Consider the following 8,979-nt stretch of genomic DNA (forward strand, 5'->3'; position numbering starts at 1 on the left):
CTATATAACTCATTTTATTCCATATCTATACTAGAACTTATTATTTCTTTAATATCCATATAACTCAATATTTTTTCATATCCATACTAGAACTTATCATTTTTCCCATATTCATATAACTCATTTTTCCATATCCATACTAGAACTCTGTATTCTTTTCCATATCCATATAACTCATTTTTTTTTTCATATCCATACTAGAATTATTATTTTACCCATATCCACATAACTCATTTTTTTCATATCCATACTAGAACTTGTTATTTTTCCCATATCCATATAACTCATTTTTTTCATATCCATACTAGAACTTAATATTATTTTCATATCCATATAACTCATGTTTGGACTTGGAATATTTTTATACACGTCACTAATAGGATGACGAATCAATCATCTATTTTACGACGAACATTGACTTGCATATGTCTCTTACTTGTATGTTCGGACTTAGAATATTTTTATACACGTCACTAATAGGATGACGATTCAGTTGGCTACCTTAAGAGGTACATATACTTGCATATGTCTCTTACTTGTATGTTCGGACTTAGAATATTTTTATACACGTCACTAATAGGATGACGATTCAGTTGGCTACCTTAAGAGGTACATATACTTGCATATGTCTCTTATTTGCATGTTCGGACTTAGAATATTTTTATACGCGTCACTAATAGGATGACGATTCAGTTGGCTACCTTAAGAGGTACATATACTTGCATATGTCTCTTACTTGTATGTTCGGACTTAGAATATTTTTATACACGTCACTAATAGGATGACGATTCAGTTGGCTACCTTAAGAGGTACATATACTTGCATATGTCTCTTACTTGTATGTTCGGACTTAGAATATTTTTATACACGTCACTAATAGGATGACGATTCAGTTGGCTACCTTAAGAGGTACATATACTTGCATATGTCTCTTACTTGTATGTTCGGACTTAGAATATTTGTATACACGTCACTAATAGGATGACGATTCAGTTGGCTACCTTAAGAAGTACATATACTTGCATATGTCTCTTATTTGCATGTTCGGACTTAGAATATTTTTATACGCGTCACTAATAGGATGACGATACATATGGCTACCATTGTTAAATATATTTAAATAAAATTTATTTAAATATAATTATTATTTTATATATATATATTTTATATATATATATATATCTGACTTAAAAAAGCCAAACAAAATAAACACAATTAAATTTATGTTTATTATCGAATCATCAAGCAAAGGATAAGCTTCAGTGGATCGCAGTATGGCAGCTGCTCAACCACTTACAACACCTTGCCTGTTACAAAAGTCGTTTACAATTGATTCTAGGCTTTGTCATTGTATTAAATAATGCTTTTATATGTAACTAGCGCGGCATCAGGTGATCGAAGATCCTCCCAATTTACTATGTTACAAATTACATTGGCATCACATCCATTGTCGTTTATAAAGTAAATTATAAACTTTAAATGGTTTAGAAGCCATACAATGCAAATTGCCCCTTATTTATCATTGCAGTCCAGCACGGATACGACCTTAGAGGCGTTCAGGCATAATCCAACGGACGTAGCGTCATACCACTGTTCGCTCGAACAAGTATTGTGCCATTGGTCCGTACCTGCGGTTCCTCTCGTACTACGCAGGAATGCTGTCGCAACAACGTTTTGTCATTAGTAGGGTAAAACTAACCTGTCTCACGACGGTCTAAACCCAGCTCACGTTCCCTTGCATGGGTGAACAATCCAACGCTTGGTGAATTTTGCTTCACAATGATAGGAAGAGCCGACATCGAAGGATCAAAAAGCGACGTCGCTATGAACGCTTGGCCGCCACAAGCCAGTTATCCCTATGGTAACTTTTCTGACACCTCTTGTTAAAAACTCTTTAAACCAAAAGGATCGATAGGCCGAGCTTTTGCTGTCCCTGTGTGTACTGAACACCGAGATCAAGTCAGCATTTGCCCTTTTGCTCTATGTGTGGTTTCTGTCCGCACTGAGCTGGCCTTGGGACACCTCCGTTATTATTTGAGAGATGTACCGCCCCAGTCAAACTCCCTACCTGGCAATGTCCTTGAATTGGATCATACCTGAGTAATTGGAGTTATACCAAATTTTCAAATCAAAAATACATAAATGCACCGTTTTATTAAAGAATTTGTTTGCGATTATATAACAAACTCGTGATACTTTGATCAAGAAGCTTGCATCAAAACCCAATACCATAAGATATAATAAATATATCCGTATAATGGCTAGGAAATGATACACGTTCCATTTAATCAAGTAAGTAAGGAAACAATAAGAGTAGTGGTATTTCATTGACGATACCAAACCGAAGTCTAATATCTCCCACTTATTCTACACCTCTTATGTCTCCTTACACTGCCAGATTAGAGTCAAGCTCAAAAGGGTCTTCTTTCCCCGCTAATTATTCCAAGCCCGTTCCCTTGGCTGTGGTTTCGCTAGATAGTAGATAGGGACAGTAGGAATCTCGTTAATCCATTCATGCGCGTCACTAATTAGATGACGAGGCATTTGGCTACCTTAAGAGAGTCATAGTTACTCCCGCCGTTGACCCGCGCTTACTTGAATTTCTTCACTTTGACATTCAGAGCACGGGCAGAAATCACATTGTGTCAACACCCGCTAGGGCCATCACAATGCTTTGTTTTAATTAGACAGTCGGATTCCCCAAGTCCGTGCCAGTTCTGAATTGATTGTTAATTGATAATCGTTATAATTAATAAGAACTAATTGGTTTGACCCAATTAGTATTCTTAAAAATTTTAGCAAGAAAGTTCCACAATTGGCTACGTAACTAACTATCCGGGGAACAAGTAACTAACATAAATGCTAGAAACTCTATTTACCCAGAACGAGCACATAAACCATGTTATTGTTTCCCAATCAAGCCCGACTATCTCAATCTTCAGAGCCAATCCTTATCCCGAAGTTACGGATCTAATTTGCCGACTTCCCTTACCTACATTATTCTATCGACTAGAGACTCTTCACCTTGGAGACCAGCTGCGGATATTGGTACGGCCTGTTGAGAAGTTTGCGTGTCCCCACCATAAATTTTCAAGGTCCGAGGAGAAAATATCGACACAACAGTATATGTCATGCTCTTCTAGCCCATCTACCATATCTCTCTGCGAAAGACTTCCATGGTAGTACGGCTATAAAACAGAAAAGAAAACTCTTCCGATATCTCTCGACGGCTTCTTTATGGTCGTTCCTGTTGCCAGGATGAGCACGAGGCCCATATTTAATAACAAACGGATACTCAACAGGTTACGGAATTGGAACCGTATTCCCTTTCGTTCAAAATTATTCAAGTATATTATATTAGCTTGATTTGTATATATTGCGTTTTTGGTTTTACTTGAAAATTTTCGGCTTTCGCCTTGAACTTAGGACCGACTAACTCGTGATCAACCACTGTTCACACGAAACCCTTCTCCACTTCAGTCCTCCAAGGTCTCATTCGATTATTTGCTACTACCACCAAGATCTGTACCAATGGCAGCTCCATGCAGGCTTACGCCAAACACTTCTACGCATACCATTGTACCTTCCTACTCACTAAAGTTTCAAAATTTATATCACAAGTAATATAAATCATCTACTTTAGCGGTAATGTATAGGTATACAACTTAAGCGCCATCCATTTTAAGGGCTAGTTGCTTCGGCAGGTGAGTTGTTACACACTCCTTAGCGGATTTCGACTTCCATGATCACCGTCCTGCTGTTTTAAGCAACCAACGCCTTTCATGGTATCTGCATGAGTTGTTAATTTGGGCACCGTAACATTACGTTTGGTTCATCCCACAGCGCCAGTTCTGCTTACCAAAAGTGGCCCACTGGGCACATTATATCATAACCTTAAACTTCATATCAAGAAAGTTAAGGTTCTTACCCATTTAAAGTTTGAGAATAGGTTAAGATCGTTTCGACCCTAAGGCCTCTAATCATTCGCTTTACCAGATAAGATTATTTTATATAATATTAAAATGCACCAGCTATCCTGAGGGAAACTTCGGAAGGAACCAGCTACTAGATGGTTCGATTGGTCTTTCGCCCCTATACTCAATTCTGACAATCGATTTGCACGTCAGAACTGTTTCGGTCTTCCATCAGGGTTTCCCCTGACTTCAACCTGATCAAGTATAGTTCACCATCTTTCGGGTCACAGCATATATGCTCAAGGTACGTTCCAGTTAGAGGCATAAATAATATAAATATCATTATACATAACTATATAGAACGCCCCGGGATTGTGTTAATTAGCTATAAATAGTTAAAAAACTAATCCCATTATTAGTCAAGTTAATTACGCTATTAGGTTTATATCCCAATAACTTGCACATATGTTAGACTCCTTGGTCCGTGTTTCAAGACGGGTCCCGAAGGTATCCTGAATCTTTCGCATTGTTAATCCTACAAGTGCATATAATAAACACAAAAATCAATGATAATCATGCCATTATATAATTCCGAAAAATTAACGCACTGTATTCATATAAATCTATCAGCACTTTATCAAATTAATAACATTTATTCTGTGTTAAAATGCAAGCAATTTAATTTGAATAAACTATAAGTTATATTTTATGATAAATTTGGTATGCTAATAGATTACAATGTCCTTATATGGAAAAAATGCACACTATTATCATAATATTGTTTAAATATTACAATTTTAATGATGAATTTTCCATAACGGATATTCAGGTTCATCGGGCTTAACCTCTAAGCAGTTTCACGTACTGTTTAACTCTCTATTCAGAGTTCTTTTCAACTTTCCCTCACGGTACTTGTTTACTATCGGTCTCATGGTTATATTTAGTTTTAGATGGAGTTTACCACCCACTTAGTGCTGCACTATCAAGCAACACGACTCTTTGGAAACATCATCTAGTAATCATTAACGTTATACGGGCCTGGCACCCTCTATGGGTAAATGGCCTCATTTAAGAAGGACTTAAATCGTTAATTTCTCATACTAGAATATTGACGCTCCATACACTGCATCTCACATTTGCCATATAGACAAAGTGACTTAGTGCTGAACTGATTTCTTTTCGCTCGCCGCTACTAAGAAAATCCTTGTTAGTTTCTTTTCCTCCCCTAATTAATATGCTTAAATTCAGGGGGTAGTCCCATATGAGTTGAGGTTGTATATAACTTTTATTTGCAATTAATTCTTTATATATAATGATAAAACATTTTATTAAATTCGTTTAAAGCTGACGTATATATATATTAATGGCATTTATTTGTAACGAATTCACGAAGAATAATAATATTGTCAACGTTTTTCATATTTCAAATCATTAATAAGAGACAATTCTAGATAATATTTTATGCTAGACATTTCTCAGTATTATTTGATTGAAAAAGAAAATATTCCTCTTCGTTTTTCTCAAAGTTTAATTACTATTGTGAGATAATGTTTTTCATATATTTGTTAATATTATGAATAAAATAATTAAATTATTTTTATCCAATAATATACCATATGCTTATAAAATTTTATTATAAAATTTGTATAAACAACTTAATTAGCATAGTCTTACAACCCTCAACCATATGTAGTCCAAGCAGCACTATAAAATTAATTAAAGTACATAACAGCATGGACTGCGATATGCGTTCAAAATGTCGATGTTCATGTGTCCTGCAGTTCACACGATGACGCACAGTTTGCTGCGTTCTTCATCGACCCATGAGCCGAGTGATCCACCGCTTAGAGTTTTATAATATTGGTTTTAAATTTGGTCAAATATGTTTTTATTGAAAGAAATTAAAAATACACCATTTTACTGGCATATATCAATTCCTTCAATAAATGTATTTATATACCTAAAATAAATGCTGCGAAATGTCTTAGTTTTATATAAACAATATATATCAAAGTATTATTTGTAATGGCATTTGTTTGTTAATATATATTGATAATTTTATATAAAACATTAACCTGAAACCAGGTACAACATTGTATATTTTAGGTTGTTGCATTATCCAATGTATGATCATCATCAAATTAGTTGGCCAATACATCTCGCAACGCGTGTATATTATGGTCCATATACACACAAAAGTTTATAATAAATATATAAAATATATTTTATTATATTAATAATTCGATTTGCTTGTTCGAATTTTATGTTTGTTTCTATTTAATTTATTTGTAATAATAATATTATATTATTACAATATTTCGATTTGCTTGTTCGAAATTTATTTGATCTTTTACTTTTAAGATCATATTTTTGGTATAATTATTATTATAATTATTATGTATATATATATATATATTGGTAATTTGTATTAAATTTGTATTAACAAATTTTTTTATTAACGGTAAGGATATTATACAATAATGATCCTTCCGCAGGTTCACCTACGGAAACCTTGTTACGACTTTTACTTCCTCTAAATAATCAAGTTCGGTCAACTTTTGCGAAACAACCGTAACACACAAGGCGTCACAGTGATCACGTCCGGAGACCTCACTAAATAATTCAATCGGTAGTAGCGACGGGCGGTGTGTACAAAGGGCAGGGACGTAATCAATGCGAGTTAATGACTCACACTTACTGGGAATTCCAAGTTCATGTGAACAGTTTCAGTTCACAATCCCAAGCATGAAAGTGGTTCAGCGGTTTACCCGGACCTCTCGGTCTAGGAAATACACGTTGATACTTTCATTGTAGCGCGCGTGCAGCCCAGGACATCTAAGGGCATCACAGACCTGTTATTGCTCAATCTCATTATTGCTAGACGCAATTTGTCCATTTAAGAAGCTAGTGTCCTTATAATGGGACAAACCAACAGGTACGGCTCCACTTATATAAACACATTCAAACACAATAAACATTTTACTGCCACCATGAATGAAGGCTATATAAGCTTCAACACCATAATCCTGAAGATATCTATTTAATATATTTGAGTCTCGTTCGTTATCGGAATTAACCAGACAAATCACTCCACGAACTAAGAACGGCCATGCACCACCACCCATAGATTCGAGAAAGAGCTATCAATCTGTCTTACACACTTATGTTCGGACCTGGTAAGTTTTCCCGTGTTGAGTCAAATTAAGCCGCAGGCTCCACTCCTGGTGGTGCCCTTCCGTCAATTCCTTTAAGTTTCAGCTTTGCAACCATACTTCCCCCGGAGCCCAAAAGCTTTGGTTTCCCGGGAAGCGACTGAGAGAGCCATAAAAGTAGCTACACCCAATTGCTAGCTGGCATCGTTTATGGTTAGAACTAGGGCGGTATCTGATCGCCTTCGAACCTCTAACTTTCGTTCTTGATTAATGAAAACATCTTTGGCAAATGCTTTCGCTTAAGTTAGTCTTACGACGGTCCAAGAATTTCACCTCTCGCGTCGTAATACTAATGCCCCCAAACTGCTTCTATTAATCATTACCTCTTGATCTGAAAACCAATGAAAGCAGAACAGAGGTCTTATTTCATTATCCCATGCACAGAATATTCAGGCATTTGAAGCCTGCTTTAAGCACTCTAATTTGTTCAAAGTAATTGTACCGGCCCACAATAACACTCGTTTAAGAGCACTAATGCAGGTTTTTAAATAGGAGGAACATATGAAAAAATACAAGTATTTAAACACATATAAGAACTCCACCGGTAATACGCTTACATACATAAAGGTATAGTACTAACCACAATTGTAAGTTGTACTACCCGTATGAAGCACAAGTTCAACTACGAACGTTTTAACCGCAACAACTTTAATATACGCTATTGGAGCTGGAATTACCGCGGCTGCTGGCACCAGACTTGCCCTCCAATTGGTCCTTGTTAAAGGATTTAAAGTGTACTCATTCCAATTACAGGGCCTCGGATATGAGTCCTGTATTGTTATTTTTCGTCACTACCTCCCCGAGCTGGGAGTGGGTAATTTACGCGCCTGCTGCCTTCCTTAGATGTGGTAGCCGTTTCTCAGGCTCCCTCTCCGGAATCGAACCCTGATTCCCCGTTACCCGTTGCAACCATGGTAGTCCTAGATACTACCATCAAAAGTTGATAGGGCAGACATTTGAAAGATCTGTCGTCGGTACAAGACCATACGATCTGCATGTTATCTAGAGTTCAACCAATATAACGATCTTGCGATCGCTTGGTTTTAGCCTAATAAAAGCACATGTCCCATAAGGTTCATGTTTTAATTGCATGTATTAGCTCTAGAATTACCACAGTTATCCAAGTAACTGTTAACGATCTAAGGAACCATAACTGATATAATGAGCCTTTTGCGGTTTCACTTTTAATTCGTGTGTACTTAGACATGCATGGCTTAATCTTTGAGACAAGCATATAACTACTGGCAGGATCAACCAGAATAATGTTTTCGTTCATATTTCATTCATATTTTTTGAATAGAAATTAGTAATATAAATATAATAGATTTTATTTCCATTTTATATGTTCGGTTTTTCTTAAATATTGATTTTAATTCAATATTTTTTTTTTGCTTTGTGAAATAATTCTATTTTAATTCGAATACGGCCATTTTTATATGGCATTCGTATACGTTCTTTAATTTTTACTTGTTTCGCCACTAATATAACAAGTTTATAATTGATGTTAAAGAAAAAGTACAACTTTTTTATAACACAATTTTCAATATATATTGTTCTTTCTATAAGTTTTTATTATATTATATATACATATTTCATTCTAAAATATCATTTTTGTTCAACATACATAATTATTGTATCCACACATGTACAATTTTTGTTTAACCAATATAAATATTGAGTTAAATCATTTGCATTTTGATGATAAATTTAAAATTTATCTTTTCCATATAACTCTCTGGTAATATATGATATAAAACCGAGCGCATATGAAATTATTTTGATCACTAATATTGCAATTATATTTTATTATAATGCTTTTTGTAAACACATTGTACCGGCAAGCGATACTCTGT

General features: G+C 35.2%; 3 non-coding genes across 3 annotated transcripts; all 3 read right to left on the reverse strand.

Moving 5' to 3' along the window:
* Window positions 1-1,233: 1,233 nt before the first annotated feature.
* Window positions 1,234-5,189, reverse strand: LOC138914679 (large subunit ribosomal RNA). Its single transcript, XR_011420492.1, has one exon. It is a non-coding gene; the product is annotated as a large subunit ribosomal RNA (ribosomal RNA).
* Window positions 5,190-5,587: 398 nt separating this feature from the next.
* LOC138914677 (5.8S ribosomal RNA) lies at window positions 5,588-5,766 on the reverse strand. Its single transcript, XR_011420490.1, has one exon. It is a non-coding gene; the product is annotated as a 5.8S ribosomal RNA (ribosomal RNA).
* A 626-nt stretch (window positions 5,767-6,392) lies between these two features.
* On the reverse strand, window positions 6,393-8,387 carry LOC138914678 (small subunit ribosomal RNA). The gene has a single exon (XR_011420491.1). It is a non-coding gene; the product is annotated as a small subunit ribosomal RNA (ribosomal RNA).
* Between the last annotated feature and the right edge of the window lie 592 nt (window positions 8,388-8,979).

This window comes from Drosophila takahashii, unplaced genomic scaffold, assembly GCF_030179915.1.
Source record: "Drosophila takahashii strain IR98-3 E-12201 unplaced genomic scaffold, DtakHiC1v2 scaffold_74, whole genome shotgun sequence".
Taxonomy (NCBI): Eukaryota; Metazoa; Arthropoda; class Insecta; order Diptera; family Drosophilidae; genus Drosophila; species Drosophila takahashii.